Source organism: Chaetura pelagica, unplaced genomic scaffold (genome assembly GCF_000747805.2).
Source record: "Chaetura pelagica isolate M959 unplaced genomic scaffold, ChaPel_1.0 scaffold299, whole genome shotgun sequence".
Classification (NCBI taxonomy): domain Eukaryota; kingdom Metazoa; phylum Chordata; class Aves; order Apodiformes; family Apodidae; genus Chaetura; species Chaetura pelagica.
In genome coordinates this window covers 1,111,634-1,119,814 of record NW_009954507.1, presented here as the reverse complement: position 1 = coordinate 1,119,814, position 8,181 = coordinate 1,111,634, and positions in this window count along the sequence as shown.

Below are 8,181 nucleotides of genomic sequence, written 5' to 3'. Positions count from 1 at the left end.
GGGGTGGGGGAGCCGGGCTGAAAACCCTCTAGCACGGGGGAAGGAGGGAGGCTCCGGGAGAGCCGCCCAACGCAATAACCTTCAAACCTCTTTTTATTAAAAGTGGATCAGCCGCGCTGCTCCGCAACAACGCGGTCTCGATCAAAATCAGATGGCGTTCTTGGGATCTTGGAATAAGCTGAGTGGGAAGGGACCCATCGGGATGGCGGGGTCCGGCTCCTGTCCGTGTGTGGGGCACCCCGAGCATCACACCGTGTACCCCATGAATCACACCATCCAAACACTTGTTGGACTCGGGCAGGCTGGGTGCTGTGACCACTTCCCTGGGGAGCCTGTTCCAGTGCTCAACCACCCTCTGGGTGAAAAACCTTTTCCTGATATCCAACCTAAACCTCCCCTGATTCAGCTTCCTGCCCTGAGCCCCGTCACTGGTCACCCCCCTGCCCATTGCTGCCAGGACACCCCATGTCCCGTTCATCCCTTAAAGACATCCCTGGGACCACAGGCGGGAATCCCTTTGACGGAAAATAATTTTGTCTTCGACAATGAGAGTTTCAAAGCAGCAATAAAATTTGCACTGTAATAAAAGAGAGCTAAACCTAAAGGCAGGGAACAAGCCTCCCAGGGGGCAGGTGCTGGCACTGCCCGGCTCCGTGTGCTCTGAATCCCCCTGGGCTTGGTCATGAGCATCAGCCGATGTGCAACTGGTACAGCCCTTCTGTGAGAAAAGCAGTGCTGCCCTGCATGTGACTCAGGCACTGCAGCTTGGCTGCACACAGAGCTGGCTCCTGAGCCTTGGAGAAAATTTTATTTAGTCTTGGTCACTGCTTTTACCTAAATGGAAACAAAACAAAAAAAAATCACAAAATATAGCAGAGCTTCCTTCAAATCTTCCCTTATGCACAACAGGAAAACTTCTGTCCTTCTGTCTTAAGTATCTCTCTGAGTAAAACACCATGGACAATTTGGAAATTCTTTCTTTGACAGTGGTCTGAAAAGACTTTTTCAAAATAAAAATGCTTCTTTCAATATAGAGTAACTACTCAAACAGTTTTAGCTTCTCCTATTCATTTTCTAACAATTAGCAGTTTAAAAATTATTCTGATGCTGAAGAATTACAGTCGAGAGCAGGCAGAATCAAGTATGCTGCTAATTTTTGCTTCTTTCTCCTGCTAGATTATTGAGGACAGCAGCCTAAGAATGATTAAGGGACACTGATATAAATCACCATTCTCCATAGCTGGGCAAAGTGTATAAAGAATGGGAAGCTTGATCCTTGGTAATTCACCAACATAACAGATATTTCAGGTAAATGCTGCCACGCCTGCAATTAAGTAGGTTGTCAATAAGAAGGCAAGCAGCAGCCAAGCACCTGAACAGTTTTAAACATGGTACGGAAAGTATTGTCACTAGAAACCCTGCTCACAGCTCTAAAGCCACTGAGAAGGACATCCTAAAGGAAGACCTGGGACATGAGCCCTTTCATGTTGAGTGGTACCCACTGTCAGTATGGAGGGAGTATAACTTCACCTCCCAGAATTAAAACTGCCTGAAGTCCAGCCCATTCTCAGATTAAGCCAAGGACAGCAGTGAATATCCCTTAACCAGAACACTCCCTCCCAACCCCATTTTTGACTAACCAGTTTGACTAACCAGTTTGACTAACCTCATAGCCTTCTATGAGGAAATTACTAGGTGGATAGATGATGGTAGAGCGGTAGATGTGGTTTATCTTGATTTCAGTAAAGCATTTGACACCGTCTCCCACAGCATCCTTGTAGAAAAGTTGATCAGGTATGGGTTTGGTGACCAGGAAGTGAGGTGGATTAGGAACTGGTTGAAAGGAAGGAGTCAGAGAGTTGTAGTCAATGGGGCAGAATCTGGTTGGAGGTGTGTGACTAGTGGAGTCCCACAGGGGTCGGTACTGGGACCGGTGTTGTTCAACATCTTCATCAACGACCTGGATGAGGGTATAGAATGTACCCTCAGCAAGTTTGCTGATGACACTAAGCTGGGAGGAGTGGCTGACACACCAGAAGGCTGTGCTGCCATTCAGAGAGACTTAGATAGGTTGGAGAGTTGGGCGGGGAGAAACATGATGAAATTCAACAAGGGGAAGTGCAGAGTTTTACATTTGGGGAAGAACAACACCATGTCCCAGTACAGGTTGGGGGCTGAACTGCTGGAGAGTAGTGTAGGTGAAAGAGACCTGGGGGTCCTGGTAGACAGGAGGATGACCATGAGCCAGCAATGTGCCCTTGTGGCCAAGAAGGCCAATGGCATCCTGGGGTGCATTAGAAAGGGTGTGGTTAGTAGGTCAAGAGAGGTTCTCCTCCCCCTCTATTCTGCATTGGTGAGGCCACATCTGGAGTATTGTGTCCAGTTCTGGGCCCCTCAGTTCAAGAAGGACAGGGAACTGCTCGAAAGAGTCCAGCGCAGAGCTACGAAGATGATTAAGGGAGTGGAACATCTCCCTTATGAGGAAAGGCTGAGGGAGCTGGGTCTCTTTAGCTTGGAGAAAAGGAGACTGAGGGGTGACCTCATCAATGTTTACAAATATGTAAGGGGTGAGTGTCAGGGGGACGGAGTTAGGCTTTTCTCGGTGATGACCAGTGATAGGACAAGGGGTAATGGGTGTAAATTGGAGCATAGGAGGTTCAAGGTGAATATCCGAAAAAATTTTTTTACTGTGAGAGTGACAGAGCACTGGGACAGACTGCCCAGGGAGGTTGTGGAGTCTCCCTCACTGGAGACATTCAAAACCCACCTGGATGAGTTCCTGTGTGATGTGCTCTGGGTGACCCTGCTCTGGCAGGGGGGTTGGACTGGATGATCTCTCGAGGTCCCTTCCAGCCCCTAAGATTCTATGATTCTATGATTCTAAGCAGACATTTAGGCAGCTCTAAGGTTAGGTGGCACCCTGATCATCTAAGACCCTAAGTCTGAGGGCCTATGGCAGCAACTGGCATCCTTCTTCGGGTGGCACAGACTGACCACCCTCTACCCAGGCTGGTCTCTAGCCTATTTGGTGAGACATTTTGGTGCAAACAACAGGTACCCACAGTTGTCAGTTGTGCTCATGAAAACAGAGAATTACAGAGAGACCTTGTGATGAAGAAAGCAATGTAGATATATCACCAAATTAATTTAAGACCTTGCCTCACTTTCACCATCAGCAAACGCCTTCTGAGAGAAAAAGGTATCTAGGCTTTTTTTCTAAGGGACATCATTTAGTGGTAGACTTGGCAGTGTTACGTTTGGGGTTGTACTCAAGGATCTTAAGGGTCTTTTCCAATCTAAATGATTCTATGATTCTCCTATTCTATAATAAAACACAGTTAAAAGTTTTGTTGCAAGTTTTGTGTCCTTCGCATGACTGCTACGAAGTGTCATTCAACAGCCTCCTCCAGGGTAAATCCTCAAGTGGTGCAAGGTGGTGTTACTCCCTCAAGGATATGCCTATGAATATTGAACAATATTTTAAAATATTTTAAACTTTAAAATTCTTCAAAACTTTAAAAATATTTATAATCTTTTGAAGTCATCCACACATAATTGGTGCCCAAAAGCGAAGCAGCAGAATGCATTGGAAGAAGTCAGACGTTATTGTAAAGGTTGCTAGTAATTTTCCTGACACCAATCCACCTTTTGCAGTGATGCTGCAGCTTCCAGATGGCGAGGGAAGGCTGAACTTTGGCAATTAAATTCTGCACTGATTTTAAACATGGAAGGTCACCTTCAACCTTTCTTCCACCTAACCGTAAACTCCAGTGAAGAAAAAGAATGGGAAAAGCAGAACTGTCTGCTCAGATGTATTCTTGGGGAAAAAGAAAAATATTCAGAGCCTGAAATCCCAGCAAGTGGTAGCTGTAGCAGAGAAACTAACAGAGATCCAGCTGGAGCTTCACATCTTACAGATGTAAGGGCAGGAGGAATGGAAATTGCTGAACACTTCTGAGGATCAGATCTTAAACATGACACACTGGCAGAGCCTCCGTCCCTCCCACCACATTTCTGTTCTCAAAATCCAGAACTGCTTTCTTTCCAATTCATATTCCACATACAGCAAAGAAGCATCAGGCTTAATGAGCACGTGCAAAAGTGTGAAATTCTGGGAATCGCTGCTTTTTAGCAATAAGGAGTGAAGAAATGTGAAATTACCCAGTACACATTTTGAGGATGGAAACTGAATCATTTTGAATAATCCATTAAGACATTTCCTAGAAGCAAATGGGTCTCTCAAAAATTATCCCAGTGATTTGCAGGTGACAACTATTAATATGTAAGTTGGTTTCAGTACTTCTTTGCCACCTAAACCAAGGAACAGGACTGTTTAGAGTGAGCACCATTAAGGGTTACATGGTGTCACTGCTATTCACAGTCAGTTTATGCACCTGTGTGAGGATGAGCTCACCAGCAGAAGCCAAACTTCACTCACTCACTCACTCACTCACTCACTCACTCACTCACTCACTCACTCACTCACTCACGCTGATGAGTGCCTGGGCATCAAAGTCCAAGTTTACATCAATCACAAACCTGTTTGCTCTCAGACCAGAGTCATGTCATTCACACTTCCAGTGGAGAATCCACTGGTGCTTTTGGAGCTGTTGCTGACATCACATGCTGGGCTGATGCTTCCAGCCCCATGTAGGTAGTTGGAATGGTCTCACTGGAGTTCATGCAGCTGTTTGCAACATGAAAAGTAGGTTTCAATGGGTCTGACTTTCACAAATCAAATGCCTTCTGACTTCATATTTCTCCCTTTCAGACATTTGTTATTCAAAACACTCACTCTCTGAGTTTTACTCCAGCCTTGCTGACCTCTTTCTGTTAGCAAACTGTAATTCAGTTGCCACTGTCTGTGGGTGGCAGGGGCTGTACCCCTGGTTGGTTTGGGATGGATCTTCTGTTTTCATTTCTTTGACCACATCTCTGCCTGGACTCTCACCACTGATTTAGCCTCCAAAGGCAACAACCTGGCATTATACCCAGAAAGCCATTTTCACTTTCTCTTTGCAATTGAATTATAATGATGTTAGATTCACATTTACAAGCTGTGCAGAGCTCCTCTGACATCTGTAAAGCATTTCATAGTTCCTTCATTCTCCCAGGTACCCATGTTTTGTAGATACAAAAGGAAGCACTATTTCAAACTATTTTTTTTTCAGATGTTTCTAAAAAAAAGCTTCAGGTCTAAGAGGATTTTCAACTTCTACAGCATGCTCTTCTGGGTATGACTTTTTTTTTTTTCATATCTGACACCTTGCATGGAAAAGGAAAAAAGAAGTCACCCATAAAATCTGAGAGGTCTGCACCATTCAGTGCTCAGAACATTGCACAGCACAAGAATTGTTCCAACTGACTAACACAAAAACCTGTTCAAAGCCGCAGTTTCCCACGGCAAGATTGACATCCACCATCTTTTTGTCTCTTTCCCAAAAAGAAGCTGCCACACTATCCACAACAAGATAATCTCACAGATATTTTTTTTAGAGAATCATTTTTTAGAATCTTGCAGTACAAGATTAAATTTCCATAGGACTGGTTCCAACATCTTCAGATTTGCAACTGCCAATGGCTGAACACCCAGATTAAAATTAAAGTGTTGAGTTTGGTCTGTGAGACCTTTTGTGATTGGGACATTCCTCTTTGAAGGACAGCATGTTGTATCTGGACCACGCTGACCCAGCTGTGATCTACTGCATTGTTTATACTGGAGCTACTAGGAAAGGATAATGGCCTTTCAGAATCCTTATCTGGTTCTCAGCAGATCAGTCCTATAGCTTTGAATTCCACATGTAACAGAGCCTGCCTATAGCCATAAGCTCAGCTATGGGGAGAGAGGAGCTAAGGCCTCATGGAGATGCATTCTTCTACAGGTTTAAACTGAAGGGCTGTATTTTGCTTCTTAAGAACTCACGGCTTCAGTTTGCCTTTTTTAATGGTGTGTAACTGTGATAAGCTGCCACAGAACTGCACCAGAATCCTTGCATACTATTTTAAATCATAAATTCCTAAAACATTCACGGTCCTGCTAGTTCAAGAGATTTATTCTGACAAGTGAGGAAATGTCAAAAGAGCCAGTAAAAACTTCCAGATCACTCTGATCACTCTGCAAAGCCCTGGCCCTGCTGAATCCAGTAGCAAATTCCCTCCCTTCCCGCTGACCTGCCACACCTCAGTAAATGAGAGTCTTCATGTCTTCTATTCTGATTCTGAGGGATTCTATTTTAATTAAACAGAGATTTTAGGAATGACCTCTAAACTTCCTGAGAAATCGGCCACGCTGTCCTCCAGTCCAGCAATGACTTTCATATGATGCTTCTCATCTCCCGTAATAAATTCACAGATGGACCATCCTTGTCCTTCCAACGCCTAAGAATAACTCCTAAGTACTGTTCCCAGGGGATTTTACGTAGTTTACACACATCTGCTGAGATACGTGTCTTTGAGCCCAGATTAAGTCTTTGTTTGACTGTATTGAGCATTTGTGAAACTACTTGGCAAGAATGTCCTTATTTTATTAATTCAAAACATGTGCTGATTGTTGCCAGTGTGAGCTGAACACCTCTGACAGAATTGTTGTCTTTCATTTCCAACCTGTTCACAAGGAGAAGGAAACCAACTGCAGAAAATGGACAGCTCCATTAGCCTTAAAGCTGTGCTCCCCCACAGACTCTCTTCCTTAAGAAAAAAAAAAAATATTAAAAAAATAATCAATTATTCCATTTTTGAGCAAATGCATTTCAAACTTGGAAATTCTCCTAACTAGACTAGTAAGATTTTGCTTTATTAGCCTTGTCTCAGTTTAATACCTGTTTTGCTCATCACTCTTTCACATGCTGTGTATAAGATGGGGATGTTTCAATTAAAGCATTTTTATTTTGCTTGGCAGAGGCAGGACTAGGCAACAGCAAAACCTAAGCTCATGATTGGCTGTCCAGGAGAAAGGTGAGGATGCTGAGACAGTGGATGTGGCTTGCAAAAGCAAAACATGTCTTACAAAGAGTACACGACACTTTCAGCTATGTCCTGGACTGCCTCAGCAACGTGCAACTTAAACCTTCCTTTTTGAGCACAAACCATCTACTCTGTCAAACAGGAAATCCACAGAGCTGACACCACTGAACCTGCAGTGAGAATCTGTGCAGCCCAGCACCTCAGGAGGACAGTATATCAGGGCTTGAGGCTTACACAGTTTTATACGATGCAACTGCATTACCTTGTTGATCTGTTCTCCTCAGTAGCTCTCATCTTGCCCCACTAGCATAAGCTCTCTGCCTCATGTTACTGCCATGAATTGTCTTAGAACACCATCGAGCAGAATCACATTGCTCAGGAGAAGCAATACCTGTCTTTCCACAGGAAATACTGCACATGGTGAGTTGTGGTCTTCTTCTGGTGGCTCATCAAGTTACTGCAGGCCAGCTCAGTGGCCTTTCCCATCCTTGGTGCGCAAATCCTTGCTGCAACATAAAATGTGCCAGGTCCACTCTCTCCTATCAGCAGGATGATGATGATGATGGTTATTGTTGTTGCTATTGTTATTATTCTTGTTATTATTTTCCCCAAGAAAATAGGAGGATCCAGCTGTCTGGGGACTCAAGGAGCCAGTTCTTTACCTCTCCTGGTGGATGCAAAAGGGTATTTTGGGGAAAGACAGAATCTGATTCCTCCTTCCCACTGTGCCTCCACCGACTCCTGAGGCAGGTGGCAGAGCAACAAGACTGCAACAGCATGGGTAAGGGCAGGCTCAAAGCAGTGGCTGTCCTGACAGATGGGGCTGGTTACTGCTCACACCCCTCTGAAGGCAAGGACAACCCTGGGGCCAGTCACCTCTAAGCTCTAATCCCTGCAATCTCCCACTGGGGCTACAGCAGAGGATACACACAAATAAAACCACAGGTGGTTGCTGTGCATCTACAGGCCTTCTAGAAAGCTGCTGGATGCTTTGTAGAAACAAATGGTTTAGAAATCATGCTTTGAAAGCTAACATAGGCAATGTCAGAGGAAATTCAACCAAGGGAAGTCAGAAGTGATAGGACCTACACAGCCCCTTGCACTTAACCACAAAGAGCAAGCCCAGGCTTGCTGGAGCTTATTTCACCAGACACACTCTGCTTGCCACAACTGCAGAAATGCAGCTCTGTGATCACTTTGTGTGAGGAGCTCTGCCCA